We start from the raw sequence: 20,855 nt of genomic DNA on the forward strand, positions 1-20,855 counted from the left end.
GGCTCAATACATAACAACAATTGATCTCACCAAGGGCTATTGGCAGGTGCCACTTTCCCCGCAAGATCAAGAAAAGGCGGCCTTCACAACACCTGAAGGATTATTTCACTTCACAGTATTGCCGTTCGGCTTACTTGGCGCTCCCACGATGTTCCAACGTCTTATGGACTCCCTCCTTGCTCCATACACCCAGTTCGCGTCTGCTTATTTGGACGATATAGTTTTTCATAGGCCTGACTGGGAGATACACCTACAACAGCTCTATCTCATATTGACGGCCCTGGAAAAGTCGGGATTACACATTGATGCCAAGAAATCCCGAATCGCCTTTACACGAGTTAAATATCTAGGATACGTTCTGGGTAACGGGCAGTTATACCCCCAACAAGAAAAGGTGAGAGCCATTCAGTCACAAACCTTTCCAGCCACTAGACGGGATCTCCAAGCTTTTCTCGGCCTTGTTGGTTACTACCGCCGTTTTATACCCCACTTTGCATCAGTCTCTGCCCCATTAACTGACTTACTAAAGAAAACAGCTAGTTCCTCACACTTTAGGAAACCTTCCCCCCAGGCCTGTGCAGCCTTCCAAACCCTTAAAGATGTCCTGTCCTCAGCCCCTGTCCTGGTGACCCCTGACTTTGACAAACCGTTCTATTTACAAACCGATGCATCAGGTGTTGGAATAGGGGCTGTATTATCACAACTAGACAAAGAAGGCAGGGAAAAACCCATCCTATACCTAAGTAGGAAACTGTTCCCTCGAGAGGTGGCATATCCAACAATAGAAAAAGAGTGCCTTGCGGTAAAATGGAGTATTGAGAAGCTCCGGTATTACCTAGATGGCCGTCATTTCACACTGTTTACCGACCATGCCCCCTTGACCTGGCTGCAACAGAACAAACGTCGGAATGATCGCATTCTGCGTTGGTTCCTTTCCCTCCAGCCATACGACTTTGAAGTCCGTCATAGAAAGGGATCCGACCAAACGAATGCTGACTTTCTATCACGTTATCCTCTTTCCCCCGAACGGGAAAAGCCAGGGGGGAGGATGTGTCACGGGGTCAAGACATGCCCCGTAGCGGACTCTCAATCTCGCTTTCAGGACTGGTCCGGGCCCTTTAAGGACAGCCTGGATTTCCCCGACTGGAACTCCACCCCTATGACAGCGGAGTCCACAAGCCAATCGGAGTCGGGCACCGGGAGGACAAAGGCGGACCCGGAAGACGCCGAGTTGTGGATGGTGCGGCGTGACTTGGAGCCGGAAAGCCGAAGAGAAACCACCCACCTTGGAGAACTGGAGGACGCCGGAGTGGAATCTGCCCCTGGAGAGACGGTCCAAGCTGAAGTCGGGGAAACCGGTATCCGCCTGCTGGACCGAGAGGACGAACCGGAGGCGGCATCGCAGGAGAAGCCAGGAGGCCAACGTCCACACGCATCGCCCAGCCATGCGCAGGAAGACGCGTGGCTATACCAGGTACGGGAACGCTTGCGTACCTTATTAAGTTTTAAAAGAGCAGGGACCGGGTAACCGAGGGAGGAGGGAGGAACTTGGCCGGGCACTGCGGTCTTTGAGCACATCACCATACACCTTCCGGGTTAGGCCATCTGGTGTCGGTCTCTTACCTACCTCACGAGTGTTACCCTCACTCCCTTTCCCCAAGCCTTGAGTGCTAACGTGCTGTGATCTAACGGCCATGTTTCTTTCCTTTTTTTTTGGGTTCAAGCGAGACTGGCCGAAGAGGAGGACTGCGCCAGCCCAGGAACGGACGCCAACCCCTTCCCGCAAGGACCTTTTGCCCTATGGACCTAAGTTGATATTAGGTCATACCTTGACTTTGTAAAACCAGTCAATAAACCAGTTATAAAGCACTTCAGTGTTGGCTCCTTCCCTCCTTGTGAACCCTTACGGTTACAGTCCCCTAAACCCGCGTCATAGGTGCTTCTTTTATGGAATATACAACGAGCTATGGAATATTTCTCAGCAGGAGGCTGCAGAGAGATTGCGCGAGAACAACAGGGTAAATATAGAGAAGGCTTTGGGTGTGGTTGACAACGATATGACCACTTTATCATTCAGAATGTATTCACTGGGCAACATTGTGTCTTCTGCAATTGACGTAATACAGCACGACATGTCAATTTTACAACAAGGACAGTCACAGATGCGTTCTATTGTAATGCTGAGCTGGAGGTTGCAAACTCTACATTCTGGCCACGTGCTGTGGCATTACATCAACACTACCAGTCTGTTTCTGAATATGATCTGATGGAAAAACAGATAACTATGGCACGCAAGGATGCGAAATACACCATGATGCACATTGAAAAACACCATCAACAGACTGGATTATCCATAGTTATATCAACCTAAAGGTCACGACTTTCCAATTCCAATATTGTCTCCAATACCAACAGGTAGGCAGATACGATGCGCTTGGGGAAGTTTATGTGCACGATTATTGGGAATCTCTGTGTGCCATAGCTATATGCGGAGAAGAGTTGGCCTAACAGCTATGGTGGTCGACCTTGAATCTGAGGAACTGGGTTTGACTCTTGGCAATGACGCTGAACATCCTGTGATTCTGGGCTAATCACTTGGGGCCCGATGTAGGTAATTCCGATTTACCGACTCTTAATTACCGAATCATACCGATTCGGTATTTAAGAGTCGGTAAATCGGAAGCAGGCAGATGTAGGTAATAAATTACCGATTCTGTACGATTCGGTATTTACCGAATCGGTAAATACCAAATCGCTATTTCCCATTGATTCCTATGGGCCTTGAAGCCCATAGGAATTATTGGGAAATACCGATTCGGTATTTACCGATTCGGTAAATACCGAATCCTGCAAGGGTGAACGGGGTGTCACTTTGACACCCTGTAGCACCCCAATTCCAGGCTTGTGTGTCATGTGGCACACATACATGCGCTAAGGGCATGTCTGTGTGTCACATGGCACAGGTGTACATGCACAGATGTGCATGTACACCTGAATTCGGTATCTTACCACCCAATTGTATTGGGTGATAAAATACCGAATTCTGAAGGCCTGTAGCACTGTAAACAGTGCTACCTACATCTGGGATTTACCGAATTGGTTAAAATGACCGATTCGGTATTTTACAGAATCGGTAAATTTACTGATTCGGTAAATTTACCGATACTGTAAAATAGTGGCCCCTACATCTCAATCACCAAATACCGGTCGGTAACGGCCGAATTCGGCCGTTACCGACCGGTATTTGGAGACCTACATCGGGCCCTTAATCTCCCCGTCCTTAACAAAAAAATGAATTTGTGTCCTAATGTAACGTAACTGGTGCTCTGTAAAGCGCTCTGATACCCGATTCGGGGCAAGTTTGCGCTATATGGAACTCTGCAACAAAAAAACATTTCGGTTTAAGTGCAGGAGAGGGGACACAGATGTTTTTCTGAGTGGTTCTGACTGGGAGGATGCTCTAAGCTGTTCTTTAGTTTGCAAGGACATTTTTCTTCACTGGGCATGTAAAACTTCTATTGTGAAATTGTCAACTTATCTGAACGGGTCTCCGGCTGCCGGGATACATACATTTTTCAAACGGCTCTTGAATTGGAGCTACTTGATGCTGAATGATCAAGGTTGCTGTGGGATGGAACTGGGCATCGCTTATCTGGTGACAACCAATTCCTTAGTCACTTGTTGTACACAAGTACTGTTTCCACCTACCCACAAAATTAGGGCGGCAGCACTGTGGCCTTCGGTAAGTGTTTCAAACATATGCTTTGATTCCCTTAGCAGATTGAAAGACATGCTTTTCTAACACGCTGTGACCTTAACCTCGGTCAGAGAGATGTTTGATCTCTAGGTTGCAAGGCCTTCGTCTGAGGTACAGACACTACTCCACACTAACTTCCTGCCGCATTTTGGGGAGCTAGTTCATCGTATCTTTAACATTTCTGATATGGGAGGAATAGTGCATTTTTTTTTAAATGTATCAGCTCTGAACTGGTTAGCACCTTTCAGACAATCTTCGGAGTTATTCCATCATTTATACACTCCGTGCTGAGAAGCTTTTTGGAGGGGTCCTTCTTGTCCTGCTAATTTTGGCAGGAATACTGATTTTATTTGTATCTTATCCGCAATGGACGTCCCAGTTCGATTTGAAATGGAGACAGCACTGCTTGTGCTATGATGCATGAGCACATAGTTCACACATTTGGCGCACTTCAACTTCAAAACTGGACAAGCACTGGTTCTAGTCCTTCAGGCCTGTTTGGCTTCACTGCATACAACCTACATTCTTCTGCCTGCTTTGCAGCCTCCAATGCGTATTGAACATGTGCCTAGGATCACAACTGGTTGCGCCATTGGACACTGATGTACTGCTCCACCCATCAACGGCCCACGGGTATTATTGTCCACAGCGTCTTCCGTAGCTCATGAATGCATTTCTTGTCTAGAGCCTCCCTGGTGTGCTTCAGCTCCTATTGACTTGGACAACGGCTCTACGATACTCATACAGGATGCAGTCTCTCCCTCTGCGGATGCTGTGGGATTTGGATGGAATCACCTTTGCTCCATTAATCTGCTTTGTGGTGCTCCTCTGGGATCGTCGTCTGGACAACAACAATGTGGTATCTGCCACCCGAAACACATAAAATTATTGGACTTTCCGTGTGGGAACAGTTTGGCTTGTTTTATAAAATCGAGATAAACTTACCTGACACCGCAATTGGGAGGAGGAGGACGCCGCCACCGGCAAGAGTCACCCATACCAGGAGCGAAAGCCGCCACCGGCCAGAGTCAGTACCGCTACATCTCGCTCCGCCGCCCCGGGACCACAACTCCCGGCAGGCACAGCGGCGGCACGCATTACTGACGTCGCGCCAGCGCCAGGAGGCGCATATCAGCGTCGCGGAGCCCGGCAGAGCGGGGGATCGAGATAAACTTACCTGATACCGCAATTGGGAGGAGGAGGACGCCGCCACCGGCAAGAGTCACCCATACCAGCAGCGAAAGCCGCCACCGGCCAGAGTCAGTACCGCTACATCTCGCGCCGCTGCCCCGGGACCACAACTCCCGGCAGGCGCGCATTACTGACGTCGCGCCAGAGCCAGGAGGCGCATATCAGCAGCGCAGAGCCCCGCTTCGTGGGACGCGCACGGGCCAAGGGCGGGCCCGTTTAAGCCCGTTCAAGGTGTACGTTGGGCCACCCCCGTACACCCATCATACGGCCTACCTTTGTGAGTACTCTGTTGTACATTATTGTAGTTGTCTGGGATTTTTGTATAGACTGCTGCTCCGTCCCTTAAATAATGTCTACCCGAGAGACCAGAAGCAAAACAGCTGCAGGAGGGACTCTATCAACGGGCACCTTGGACAACTTCATCATAAGGGCTAATACCTTTATTGATCAAGGGATCACACTAATGGAGCGTAGGATGTCCCAAGACCTCGCCATGGCAAAGAAAAGATCATCTATGGGTCCATTTGCGACGGCCAAAACTCCCGTCCAATCTAAGGCTGTGGGTCTTATAGATGTCCAGGCAGAGATACACGCTGCTAGATGTAGCTTACCCAATACGGTAGACCTCTCAGTCTCTCACTTATCATGTGCCTCAGAACTAAGTACTGATTTGGAAAACACCCCGGACTTAGTTAATAAAACCACCCAGGAAGACACAAGTGTTACTACACTGAGATGTAGGGAATCTACCCACGGGTCAAACAGATCTAACAAGAGAGGAGAGGCAATTGGTTATAGAGATTCCGCCATTAAACAAGGTTAGTATTACGAATGAAAGATCAGACCCAGGAAGGAAAGAGATGAATTTACAAATTATGTTTTGGAATATTGCGGGTCTTCGAGTAAAAATTGCAGATGGAAGTGCCCTAGACTTTGTCCGGGAATATCAAGTAATATGCCTACAAGAAACTTGGCTCACAAAAGAAATGCACCTGACAGGGTATAAAACCTACTTTTCCCCGGCAATCGCAGGCACTCATGGCAGGGCAAAGGGAGGGTTAATCATTTACATAGCGAACACCATCCCGGGGTTAGAAACCACAGTACTTAGCTTAGAACCTAACTATCAGATTCTGAGACTGTGTTTTCAGAGGAAGAGGGTTATCTTACTTGTAAACATATATGACAATATTGTAGAAAGCGAGAGAGTAAAAACACTTGGGGCTCTCCGCAAGAAACTTCTCACATGGTCAAAACAGATACTAGGCTCAGAACCCCCAAGCATCGTGTGGGGTGGTGATTTTAACCACCACCCCTGCGAGAGGAATAACAGTAACATCTGTGGTATAGGGGATGAAATAGATGATCATATAACCCACTTCAGCCACTCTGCGGTGGGAGATTTTTTAAACGAAACTCTATCTGAATTAGATTTGGTAATACTAAATGAAGTGAAATCATCCTGTGGGCAGTTGGACCCAACTTATTTGGGAAGGGGGTGCGAGTCAACAATCGACTATATACTGATCACAGCAACCCTTGGAGATAAGGCCCAGAGCTTTAGAGTGCTAATAAATACTCTAAGTGACCATGCTGCCCTGGGCTTTGACTTACTTATAGATCAGGGGTACTCACCAGCACAAATTTTAACGACCGCACTTGCCCAGAACAACATACATCTAACTAAAACAAATGGTTATACCCTAGGATGGGGGGAAATAGACCCTGTAGAATTAACAAAGAAAGTGGTAACTGCGGCATATCCGTCAATAATGAAGTGTTTAGACACTGATACAGGGGAAGAGGGAGTCCTAGAAAACTTTAGGATGATCCTGGATAAGGTAAACGAATGCTTAACGCAAAGACAAAAAAGTAAAAAAGGAGGAAAAAAAGGGTGGTTTAATCACACCTGTTCAGTGGCCCATAAAACATTAAAAACAGCACTAACAAAAGCTGTTAGAGACCACGAGGAGGTTAGGACCTTGAGAAGGTCGTATAGACTGGCATGCAAAGCAAGAAAAGAGGAATTGAAGAAATCCCTATGGAACCAACTTCATGAGAGCTCAGTAAATAGAAATAGTGAACTATTCTGGAAGGTGGTGAAAGCTCCCTTTCTGAAGGATACTAACAACCAACCAAAAGTAGAAGTGGCCATTGAAGGACCAATATGGGTAAACCACTTCTCTAAAATCTTTGGTAAACCTTCAGAAATAGACTTAATTAACGAAACAAACCAGAATACTCAGCCTAATCAGGTTAATTTGTTCCCTATCGCATTAGACTTTGGACTCCATGAGGTAATAAATGCAGTAAAAGCAAGCAAAAGCGGATAAGGTTCCTGGACCAGATGGGGTTCCAGTCGACTTTTTTAAATTTAAATTAGATTTGTGGGCCCCACTATTAAAGAGGGTGTTTGATGCTACAATGAAATGTGGGTTAATCACATCTTGGACCCAATCAATTTTGGTACCTATATTCAAGAAGGGAAATAGGGAGGACGTGTCCTGTTATCGCCCGATCTCGCTCCTGGATTCGCTGGGGAAAGTACTGGGCAGAGTGGTACTCCAGCGACTACAGGAGTGGGCGGACGATACCAGGGCTCTTTCGGATATCCAGTATGGTTTCCGAGAGGGCTTCGGCACAACAGAGCAAGCCCTGAACTTGGCCTTAATGATGGGGAAGTATGTGTCGGCAAAGCGGGGTAGGTTGCACATGGTATATGTCGACCTATCCGCAGCCTTCGACTGCGTCTCCCATGCCAAGTCATGGTCAGTTCTCATTGATATGGGAATAGACTCTGTTCTGGTAACCTTTCTTAGAGAGCTATATTCTAATGCTTCTGCTAGGGTCTGCTATGGAGTACAAGGCGAATTATCAGACCCATTCACAGTGGAGCGCGGCGTCAGGCAGGGATGTGTGCTGGCCCCCTTTCTCTTCTCCCTTTACACAAATGGGCTTGAGTTAGAAATGTTGAAGGGGGGCCAGGACCTCCCCCGAGTGAAAGATCGCCTGGTCCCCGCGCTCTTATACGCAGACGATGCTGTGATATTAGCACGCACCCCACAGGAATTACAAAAAGCATTAAATAGGTATGCAAAATTCATGGGTAGTTTGGATCTCCAGATAAATATAAAAAAGACTTATGTCATGGTGGCTGGTCAAGGAAAGAAACAGGGGAGAAGTACTTTTCTTGATAAAGAAAAAATAGAAATAACCGCCCAATACCCTTATTTGGGGATCATGATGGATGAGAAGCTTAATTGGAAAGCGGCAATAGAAGCCCGCAAACATCAACTCTTGCGAGCAATTGCTGCTCTTATAAAATTCACCCAGAAGCTAGGAAGGAGGCCACCAGTAGAGCTTCTCTGCATTTATAAAGCTAAGTATCATTCCATCGCACTGTATGGGGCGGGTTTATGGGGCCACAAAAATACAAAAGCACTACAGGTAGCAGAGAACACCTTTATGAGATTTCTTTTGGCAGTCCCCAAACGAGTATCCACCTTTTCATGTCACGCAGAGCTAGGAATGCCCCACATTGAGGATTTGGCAAAGATCGAACCTATAATGCTTTGGCGGCGTATTTGGTCGTCAACAAAAAATTCACTAACAAAAGAGATTGTGGCAGACTGTATGTCATTAGACCATGCAGAAAAAATAGAATGGCTGAGATATGTAAAAAAAATTCTTACTGATTTAGGGATGGCTAAATACTATTTTAGACCTGAAACTATTGTTGAAATCTCGAAGAAAGATCTAAAACAAAGGGTTTTGAGCCATGTAGAAGAACTACGTATCAGTACAGAGATAAAAAAGCCCTCAGTCCATCACTCATTGACAGTCATGACAACTGTAGAAATGGAACCATATCTAGCATATGTCGAGTCACAATTTGAGCGATATTTACTGGTAAGATTTAGGCTAAACGTTTTTCACAGGGTTGTAGCATTTCCCAAAAGAAATAGCTGGGACGAATTCTTACCGGTGTGCCCTTGTGACGAACGTCTGAACAGTCAACGATTCATACTGTAATGTTCTGTAAATATTATACTGCACACTGGAAGCTATGGTTAATCCCCCTTTTGAGAACTTTGGGCCTTAGAAGATGCCGTCCCGCCATGTTGTGGCTGCAATTCTTGAGCTCTGAATTGACCTGTAAAACTGTGAGCACATTTTTAAAATGTATTTTTAAACATAGAGTAAATCTTTATTAACTATATGTAAATATATTAATTTTCTTTTTATCCTCTGAGAAAATGAATTTTAAATATTATGCTTGAGGAATAATGACCAGTTTTGATATTTGTATTGTATTGTGGAATGTCTTTTATGGTTTTTCTTATGTAATTTGAAAACCGAATAAAGATTTACTTACTTACACTGAGAGGTAGGAAGGAGGGTGCCATCCCCAAACAACACAAACAAAATAAAGTGAAGGGAAGGGGACGACACCAGAAAAAGTCTACAGAGGCCGCTACCCCAAAACAAAATGCAAATCCTGATCCTCAGGCCAGTGACGTTATAACAGAGCCCGGGAATACGAGAAATGTATAGGGCCCAACTAGCCCGGTTGGGAACAGCGGGGAAATGGCTGACACCCAACTCTTAATGAAGGTAGAGGAACTTTTTAAACGCTACCTCTCGACCATCAAGAAAAGATTAACTCATATTGAAAAGAAACTAGCTGATCTTTGTACTAAGCCTCATAACCAAAAAACATCTGGGGCCCAAAAAGCGGGGAGTAATAAATTAAACCCTAACAAGGCTACAATACAAGTTCTCAAAAACCCTGCACCACTAGCGATGAACATCAATACCAACCAGGCCCCTGTTGTTGAGAAAAAAGCTGAAAAGGAAGGTATAACTAATATAGGTCCCGTCCCGCCCCGTGCATGAGCCACACCACCTAGGGAACACTCCACACAGTTAAAGGGGAAAAAAATTGGTGAAGTAGCCAACAGAGGAAGAGTGGTGAACCTCCCCCCGGAGGCCACACCATATGTGGTGGTCATGACAGGGGTTCCAGAACTAGAGGTTCACCAGGAGGAATCCAACTGGTCGCTATTTAATAAGGTTCGACATTGGCTTAACCAAAATCGACCCTTGCCCCCACACCGTATAAGCAAGATCCTGACAGTGCGGAGGTTGGCATGACTGGGGCACCAGAGGAAAACTATTCAGGGAGACTGTGTGTTGATTAACTTTGCGGATCCACACACTTCTGCCCAAGTCTGTTCAAGAGACACACAAGACAGGTTTGAGGGCATAGCCACCAGGCGACTTTCCTTTTTCTACCCCTTAATGAGAGGGCCCACTCGGGATCCTAGAGAAAATAACAATTGGCATAGAGTAGGGGATAAAGACTGGGGCAGGAATTGGGAGCCTTGGGGGGAGCAGCCATCCTCAGAGCCAGTTTTTAGGGATAATTGGGGTGGCTTCCCGATCATGAATAGGTTTAGCTGCCTGGATATGGTGGATTGACATGCAATATCACCAAGTATTTTAAATTGGGAAAACATGGTTCCTACAGCTGCGACAAATTGTGGGACTGGGCAAGAGAACCTTATAGGTGCCAACTGCCATGATAGCCGTAGAAATGTAGTTATTACACAACCAAAGCCTTTGGGGGATATTGGTGACATCAATCCACCCCGAGAATTAGCTAACCCCTTAGAAGAAGTTAGTGACCCAATTTCCTGTGTGCAGGTTGGGGAAAAGGGAGTAACCACTGACATATCTGTTACAGGCCACAAGGTGATTAATCTGCTATCTTGGAATGTGGCCGGGCTACAAAAAAAGATGGCTTTACCCGATTGGAACGCGTTCATCGAGAAGTTCGATCTATGCATGTTCCAAGAAACTTGGAGTCTACTCCCAGTGCATAAATCTGGCTATGCTACTTTTTTTGTGCCCGCATCAAGCTGTGGCAGGGGTAGACCGGCGGGTGGACTTCATATCTGGGTAAAAATCGGATTGAATTGGGACATTACCATCCATGAAGTAGCGACTAGAGATATCCTACATATTTCATTCGCAGGGCATACTAAGGGGAGTAGGATACACCTATTTAACATCTATTCTAGATGGATCACGGGGGATACAAACCCATGTACATTGACGATCGTAGAGCAGGTTTTAGCCAAATGCCCCCCAAACTCTAAAATCATAGTGGGAGGGGATTTTAATTGTACATTCGAACCCCTATCTAGGGAAGATCCCCTGGGCATAGAGGAGGAGGACTCTAGATGGTCTATCCCAGCCCTCTCATTAGCTCCAATTAGAAACTGGTCAGCAAGGGCAATACAGATCAATGCCCTGACCATGGAATTTAATTTAAGAGCATTAAATGGCAGGACAATCTCTGATCGTGCTGGAGCAATGACCTTTAACCGGCTTAATGGCCCATCCAGAATAGATTATATCTTACTGGACGTTACATTGTCGTGCGACCTATTAGATATGGAGGTCGTACCTTCGCAGGATAGCGACCACAACCTCTTATGCGCAAAGTTACGGTGGGGTAAATTAAAGGGAAGTGGGCATAAAGCCCCCGTGAGGACAACTAACGAAGTCATCCCTTATAATGGTAACCGCAGGTTAAAATGGGATAAGGTCCAGTTCCAGGAAGGGAACCTGGAGAGGATCAGGGACCATGTAGCAGAATTAACATTAGAGCTGGAGAATCTTGAACTAGGAAGTGTTAGTGACCCGGGGTTGGCCTTCTCCTCGGCTTATAAGAACACGATAGAGGATGTAGGAAAATACTTTGTAGTTCAGGTTAAAAGGGGTAGAGTGAACAATAAACCAGCTACAACCAGTAACCCGTGGTATTCAGATGAGTGCAAGGCGAAACGGAAGGAGCTAACATTCGCCCTGCTCCAAAAGGATCCCTCACTAGTTAGAGCGGCTAGGAAGGATTATGCGAGGGTGTTAGTGTTGGCTAAACGAGAGTGGGAGGAACAACATTGGCAGGATCTTAAATCTGCAGCCAATAAGAAGAATGCCATGCTGTTCTGGGATTTGATTAATAAAGCTAGGCAGCAAAGTATACCACCTATTGCTAACCATATAACGGAACACCAATGGCACTCCCACTTCTCTGCTTTGTATGGTGGGAGAGAAGTATTAGGTTCACCTCCCTCCGATTCAGACGCTAGGATCCAATCTCCACTGGGGTTTGAAGAACCATTTCTGCCCTCCGAAGTAATTCTGGCCATTAAACATCTGACCCCCAGGAAGGCAGCTGGCCAGGATGGGATACCGGGAGATCTACTTTGAATGATCCCGATGCCTGGGCAAGACGTATTGCCTTAGTAAGCAATTTGATCTCCAAGGGTTATCCTGTGCCAGACTCATGGAAGGGAGCAGAGGTGGTAACAGTATACAAAAAGGGCCCCAGACCCCAGTCATGGTCGCCCTGGCAGGGCCACGGGAACCGCGCCCGGGTAGAGTGTGGAGGCTTCGAGATTCTCTGCTTCACAAACAGGATGCGGTTGCCAGAATTCAGGGAACCATAAAAGATTACCTGTCCCATAATAGTAACGGGGACACCACGCTGGCTACTCAGTGGGCCGCGCTCAAGGCTGTGCTGAGGGGCGAATTCATTTCGATTTCCGCCGCGGAAAACGCGGAACGCCAGGCCAAGAGGGATGAGCTCACCCAAAAGACCAGGGTACTGGAGCACATTCACAGAAGGACGGGGGCCCCGAGGATTTGGCGTCAGTTACGAGCTGCTCGTCAACAGCTGGCGGCACTGGACATCGACAGGGCGGAGTACACAGCGCTGAGGCTGAAACACGCCTACTACACCGGGGGGGACAGATGCGGGCGTCTCTTGGCGCATAAACTGCGGACAGTTGCTCAAAAACGGGAGGTTAAAGAATTGAAACAAAGCGACGGTACCGGTGTCACCGGCGATCGAGCAATAGCGGGGGCCTTTAGCGCCTTCTATGCCATGCTATACGGAGCAGACCCGCCTGACCCGGAGGCGGAATCAGCCTTTCTCGACGGAATCCCTCTACCGGCCCTGACCCAGGAGCAAATGGAAACTCTGGAGAGAGACATCCGCCCAGAGGACGTCATCTCAGCGATCTCGCGGCTCAAACTCGGGAAGGCACCGGGGCCGGATGGCTTCCCGGCGTGCTTCTACAAAACCTTCTGTGTTCAGCTTGCGCCGCTCCTTGCCAGACTCTTCACATCGTTTGCGGAAGACGGAGCAATCTCCCGGGAACTCTTGGAGGCCTCCATTGCGGTTATACCCAAGCCAGGCAAAGACCACACCGACTGTGGGGCATACAGGCCCATCTCCCTTTTAAACGTTAACCTTAAGCTCTATACGGGGATCCTCGCCTCCAGACTGGGCCCCTACATGGGAGGTCTAATTCAACCGGACCAGTCGGGCTTCATCCCGGAGCGTCAGACCTCTGACAACACCAACCGGGCCCTCCACCTCATTGAGAAGGCGGCCCGCACACCGGGCGAATACATGATGCTGGCCATTGATGCAGAGAAGGCCTTTGATAGGGTTCATTGGCCCTATCTGGAGAAAGTCCTGCAGAAGGCGGGTATGGGGCCCAAATTCCGGACAAGAGTACTGAACTGCTATAAATTCCCTTCGGCCTCGGTCAGGGTTAATGGCTTGTCCTCCCCGCGTTTCCAGATTGAGAGGGGCACCAGGCAGGGGTGCCCGCTGTCCCCTCTCCTGTTTGCCCTCTACATGGAACCGCTAGCACAGCTCATCCGAACTGACCCGGAGGTCAAAGGAATCAAATTTGGAGCAGACGTCCACGTCATCAGTCTCTATGCAGACGATGTCTTGTTGTCACTCGCGGACACCCGAAGTTCTCTCCCAGCCTGCATGGCCGACCTTGATAGGTTTGGCAGCGTGTCGGGCTTCAAAGTCAACCTGACGAAATCAGTGGCCCTTGACCTATCTCTCGCTGTGGACACGCGAGCCTCGCTGCAGTCCCAGTTCCCGCTGCAGTGGGCTACAGAAGCGGTCCCCTACCTGGGAATCAAACTGGCTGCCTCCCTTCAAACCACGGTGGACGTTAACTATGACCACCTCCGGCGGAGGGTACGACAGGAGCTGGGACAGTGGAAGCACTACCCGTTGTCCTGGTTAGGCAGGGTGGCGGCGATCAAGATGACGATTTTACCCCAGATTCTCTATATTTTTCGCACTATACCTCTCGCCCCCCCCTAAGGGATGGATTAAAGTGATGCAGTCGGAACTTTACCGATTTGTCTGGAATGGGAGGAAACCGCGTCTGAAAGCCCAGATCGCGATGCTCACGCCCGAACAGGGGGGGATCGGGATTCCGAATCTATCCGCCTACTTCCAGGCGGCGCAACTACGCTTTCTGGCGGAATGGGTCCAATGGGAATCTGGGAAGCACTGGTTATTCCAGGACCAAGCGGTGGCGGGGCGCACTCTGCAAGAGATCCCGTTCATACGCAAGGCACACAGGCCCCGTAACCTGTATGCGTCCCACATTACTCGAGTCCCCCTTGAGATCTGGGACCGGGTTGGACTGGAGCTCGGCCTTACCACCCCCATTTCACCTCTCACCCCCATCCTCGATAACCCTGACTTCCAGCCGGGGCTAGATGGGAAGGCCTTCGAACGATGGAAGTCGGCCGGCTGTCGATCTCTTTGCCACATGTATGATTCCGAAGGGATAATCCCCTTTCCACAATTACGCCAAGACTTCGGCCTCCCGGAGACCGAGCGACTCCATTATTTCCAAGTCAGGCACTGGGCCCTTAACAAGTCAGTCAGAGCAGATGCGGATAGGCGACTAACGGATTTTGAGTACTGGTTGATCACCCGCAAATCAGACAAGCAGCTAATCTCGGACCTATACAAAATGCTCACACACAAACACGAATACACCTATAGCGCGAGTAGGGCTCGTTGGGAAAGGGAGATGGGGAGGTCCTTTACACATAAGGAATGGGAGGGTATATACTACAGAGCAAGGCACTCGGCGTATCATATGGGGCTCACTGACACTCTGACGAAAGTGGTGACCTACTGGTACTACACACCTGAACGACTATATGAAATGGACAGTAGCAAAGACCCCCTCTGCTGGCGGGGCTGTGGACAACTAGGCACCCTCACGCATACACTGTGGGAATGTAGTCTTTTGCAGGATTACTGGGGTCGAGTCCTGGACGACGTAGATAAACACTTTGACAACGAAATCCCACGCTTCCCCTCCTACGTCGTCCTGGGGCTCCCACAGGCACTGACCTACCCATTACGATCACAAAGGGGTCGCTTGATAGCTATAGCTCTAGGTTCGGCGCTACAAAACATCATAGCACATTGGCGCACGACCCACATACCCACATACCAAGGTTGGCTCCATCGCCTATGGATGGTCCTGGGTATGGAAAGGCTCTCCCTGTATAAGGCGGGGGAAGGGGCGAAGTATACTGAGCTTTGGCAACCGTTCTTAGCCCTCCTGTCCTCGGAGTTTGTAGAAATCACCTGTCCGAGGTATCTCCGCTTGTTGAGGTTGACGGAGCCAGCCCCGAAAGTGGGAAACAACGAACCTGCCCCGAATTCGGAGAAGTGATGGTGTGTGAACAGCTGACATGAGACTGTGGACCATGGGGAGGGGGGGTGGGGGAAGGGGTTTGGATTTGTTGGGGTGGGATGTTGGGGGGGGGAGTGTTGGGCATGGGGTGGGGTTAGTTGATGCAAGAGAGGGTGGGTATGGGGGGAAGTTCCTGAGGGTCCTGGCAACCTACAAATTCGATCTATGGGGGCCAGCCATATTCTACTTCAGCGAGGGAGGGGACGGACTGGCAGGAAAACTTGGAGCTGCCTTGAATAACTTCGCACTGCTTGAAACGCGGCCGGCCCGAGATGGGTTGTAGGCGGCTTGCTGTGTATAATCACGATTTGCTATATACTGCGTACCTCCGACCCCTTTGATGCACTTGAGGCCCTGTGTGGGATGCCACGTATGACAAGAGCTCTTCATTGTTGATGCCTGTACTGTGTTAACTTACTTAATAAAAATATTTAATACTAAAAAGGGCCCCAGAGATGACCCTGCCAATTACAGACCGATCAGTCTGATTGACGTGATCCAGAAGGTGGTTGGCAGGGTCATCATTTCTAGGATGGGTGTCTGGATGGAAGAGGAGCACGTTCTCTCCCACTTCCAAGCAGGGTTTCGCCAGAAGGTGGGCACAATGGAACAGGTCTTCCATTTTTTTTTGCGATCTATTGGAAGGACGTGACCATTAACAACGGTAGTCTCTATTTGGCATTCATAGATCTCAAAACGGCGTTCGACCTGGTCCCCCGAGCAAGACTCTGGGATATCCTGGAGAAGATGGGTCTCCCAAAGTCTCTTTTGGGTTTTATTGTAAAGCTACATGAGGGGAATTATGCGAGGATCAGATGGGGCACCCAGGGGCAACTGACAGAGAGGGTGCCCGTGCGGAGTGGAGTCCGCCAGGGATGTGTTATGGCACCGACCCTGTTCTCCCTCTTTGTGAATGGTGTGGTGGATCATCTGATGGAGGAAGCGGCAGATGCGCCATCCCTGGCGGGAGAAAAAACACCTACTCTACTCTTCGTGGATGATACCATCTTGATATCTAAATCCCCCATAGGTCTCCAAAAACTCCTGGACCACTTTAGTGAGTTTTGCATTGACAGAGGCCTTACCATCAACACCTCTAAAACAAAGTTTATGGCCATTTCAACCTCCAAGAGATTCAGGAACAACTTTTTACTTAATGGTGTCCCCTTGGAGTTGGTCGACTCCTTTGATTACCTGGGTGTCAGGGTAAACAGCCGGATGAAATGGAAGGATCACCTGGCCAAAATGTTATTAAACCACAAAAGAGTCGCAGGGGTGGTATTAAGGGAACAGCGGGAGTCGTTGAATAAACCTGTGGCACCGACTCTCGCAATATATGATGGCCAAGTATTACCGGCAGCCCTATACGGATCTGAGCTATGGGGGTTTGAGAACATAACGGAGTTAGCCACATCGGAAAATACGTTTATGCGAGATTTGGTGGCCCTCCCAGTCTCCACCCCGTTGATCCCTCTACGGCTAGATTTGGGTAGGCGCACCCTTAAAGACATAGTACGTTTGCGCCCACTACTTTTTTGGGTGCGACTAAGAAGGACCCAGGAGCTACATAATTACGCTGCAACCCTAGATGAACTTATCTTGATCAACACTGCTAACAAAATCAAGTGGTTGTGCAACCTGAGACAGCTGGTCGTGCTATGGTGTGTGGGGTAGCCAAATTTCTGGGTAGTGCATGGCAGACCGTACAAGGAGGGCCAAGCCTACCCCCCAGTTAGCCTAACCGCCGGACAGCCCTATGGCAGGAAGTGCCTTTTATGATTTTTATGTCATAAGTTTTGAGTTTGATTTTAGATAATTTAAACTGAGTTGAATGGTTGAATATACATGAGCGTTGAGCCCCTACTCTTTTATTTTTTTAAATATACTGTATAAACTGTATACTTTTATGATGAATTTTCTATCGAATAAAGTAAATACAAACAAACTAAATTCGACCAAAACATTTTTGTTTTATTTTTATTTTCTATGCACCATGGCTTTCAGACTGCTCAGGATTTCAAATAGTATACTGACTTTAAATATTTTGTTGAATATTTTAGAGAAAAGCTGGCTTTCAGACATTTTTAAGAGTAGTTTTTTACCTTTTTATTTCATTTTATGATAAGATAATATACTGGCTTTTTAGCTAGCTTGAAATATATAGCCCTTAAGATGTGAAGTGGGTGTTATATTCCAGAGTTAGGCCCATTTAGAGAGGCAGCTCATTCCTAGGAAAGAACATTTCAGCGGCAACCTTTTAAACACATTGCATGTACAATATTGTTATAAATATGTTTTCGCATCCAGCTTCGCACAACATTTTCACGATGCCTTGAACATCATGTACAAGGCCTCTCTATGCACTAGGTACAAAAGTCATGCTATCTTTATCCATGAGGCGACAGTGCTATTCACATAGCCATAATATCACAAATCTAGCGAGCACATCGCGAAGGCTGCTTTTATTATAAATAATAGGCATCCCAATAGATTGGTAGAGGAGGCACCACTGCTGACACCGAAGGTCCCTGCATGCTGAGAAATCACCACGCACGGGTCTGACACTCCGCAAGGGTTGTCCAACTTGAGACTAGGATGGAGTACTTCACTCTCTCCCATCAGGTAATGGGGTTGGATCCTTCCTAGGGGGATTCTTGGCTCTACACCTACACACACTCTAGGTACACTTAGAGTAGGGTCTGCATCGTAGGAGTACGTTAGATTGCCATTTTGCATATATGCCTGCATATATTCATTGCTTAGCACCATGGTAAAATGTATCTACTATTTACTCTTTTGGTGTTTGTAATCTTTATTTGCTTCCGTCTCCTAATCATTGCAGCACACTTTTTTTTTTGCAAGAATAACGTTGGTTTAATGAATATTATTTAAGACGTCTCACTCTGTATTCTCCATATATTTCTTTGAGAACAAGTGAGCACGAGTGACTGAGCGAAAGATTCTGTACAGTTTCCATGATTCCTGAGGAATCAGTGGTTGCCAGAAATTGTTTTCTCCCTGGTAGGTTAGGGGGGCTTACAGTGGCAATGTGAGCTAGCTGGTATATAGGCCAACATATCCTGTCGGGGTGTCTGGAATCAGTATGGGCACCAAGCCCTTAGTTTATGTTGTCCAAACAATGCACAGATCCTAAGGATGTCTGAGTGCAGAGGTGCTGGTCGCATTGATAGATTCAAGCACTATGCTGTAAAGTTTGAACAGACCTCTCAAAACAACAGTCTGCAAGGGGGGCCTTGGTGACAAGTCTGGCAGGACCCAACATGGGGCTCAGCTCGTGGGGACTCCCAGCTCCTAGGTGAAAGGGACGCAGGCAGATGTCGTGGACTCGAGCTGTGGGGCTTGAGTGAAGAGGTGCTGGCTGGTTGGCCACTTAGCTTTGGAGGATCTCACGGTTATTGGGGTATCTGCAGTGGAGGGAAAGAAACACAGTAGGGCTGCTTTCGATTGTGAGCTCAGCTCTCCTGAAGTCCCCCCACATGCAAGTACATTTTGCGACAGTGTTGCTTGGATTGTGCACAAACAAGTCTTGGTGGGTGTAAGTACCCCGGTAGTTAGGGTATTTCTGGGGAGTCTAGCATCTCAAAACTCAGCAGAGAGATGGGACTGACCTCCTAGAGCTTCATCGACCTCTTCCTGTCATGGTGCTTCTTCGGTGGGCCCAATGACCAAGGACATGAGGTGTCCCATAGTAGCTTTCAGTGCCTGCAGATGAAGGTGGTGGGTCCTCCACCACGAGGGAGATGCTGCCTGGTTGTTGAAATTACTGGATGGTTCTCCACAGCTTTTGAAGGATGCACAGCTTTTGGACAAGTAAAGTCAGTGCAGTTGTCCAGGTTCCAGCAGCAAGGCAAGGCTTGGCACCAAGTAGTGGTAAAGTCCTCAGTTATCATGGTGACTGCTCTTCTTTGTCCTTCCTTCAGTTTCCAGTTGACAAATCTGAGGTCCTGATGTCAGGAGGGCACCTAAATACTGAATTCTGGGACGTTAATGGGAGTGTAAGGTAGTAGCCAATGGGCTACACACCTCTGAGGTGACTACACCCTCTATATGACCACTTCCTGTGGAGAGTGGACATAAACCTGACCCAGAGTTCCTAGTTTCCCCCCACAAAAGATGGTGAAACCCTTCTTCGAGGCTCCACTTCATGTGGCCCACCTTGAGGGTGTGCCTAGCCTGATACTGCAACAAACCTACTGAGAAGCTAAATGTCCCTCTTCCTCTTGTGCCAAATGGGCCTCCAGGACTGGAGGAATCCAGGGTTGCATATCAAAGGTAGCAGAGGCTTTGATGCCTCTGGCCTTGATATGCTGAAACTCGAGCCATCCTGCTGGAGAAGGTGCAAACACCTCCTGCCAGAGCAAGCAATGTTTTTGACCTCTGAGAGTGAGAGCTCTCCCAGCAGGAGGTCAGAAACTAGTCTGTGGTGGCAGGCTGGAAGAGTCCAGTCAGCCAGCACACTGAATGACTGTTAGGTTTCAGGGGTACCTCTAAGGTTCCCTCTGAGTGCATGACATAATAAATCCAACACTGGTATCTGCTTGGATTTATTAAAATGAGGTGTTTGATCCCAAACACCATTATTTTCAGTGAAGCCCTTATGTAGCTAGTTAACTCGTAATGAGCAGTGCCCAGTACATATGCTTAAGATGGCTTCCTGATCACTTGCAATGTCATTGCAATGGAACTGGACATAACAGGGACATATCTGCTCATGCAATTAGACAATTACCTTTTTTAAGGGTAACAGCATTTGGCACTGGTGGCCAGGTTAGCAGGGACCAGTGCACTTTCAGTTGAAAAGCATCACATTGGGGCACTTTTGCCATGCACCGCATGGCACACAGTGCCCACACAACAGTGCAGGCAGTGCAGGCATGGAGGGCACAATGTGTGCCCCGCCGCTATTCCTGAATTTGCTGAATTGCCCTGGGGACCTGTCTGGGCCCCCCTACCTTCATTTCCACTGACCTTTTCATGGTGGGGTACCTGGCAGGAAGGAAGATCGTAATCCCCATTGCAGTGCCGAAGCTGGCACTGCCTCCATACACTGCCCCTTTCCCCACAGTTACTGCAGCGGGACCCGAGATCATGGTGGTGGCGGTGGTCTTGTTGCGGCCTGATGGCCGTCGCACCATCTGCATCCAGATTCATCTGTCGGACCGCCAGGTATGGGGGCAGTCGGACTGCCAGATTGCGACGAAGGTCGCAGGACATAGATATTCCCCACTGGCAGTCACCAGTAGGTAGATATAGTTCAGACCTAGGGCCCGATTATGACT

This window comes from Lissotriton helveticus, chromosome 9, assembly GCF_964261635.1.
Source record: "Lissotriton helveticus chromosome 9, aLisHel1.1, whole genome shotgun sequence".
Classification (NCBI taxonomy): Eukaryota; Metazoa; Chordata; class Amphibia; order Caudata; family Salamandridae; genus Lissotriton; species Lissotriton helveticus.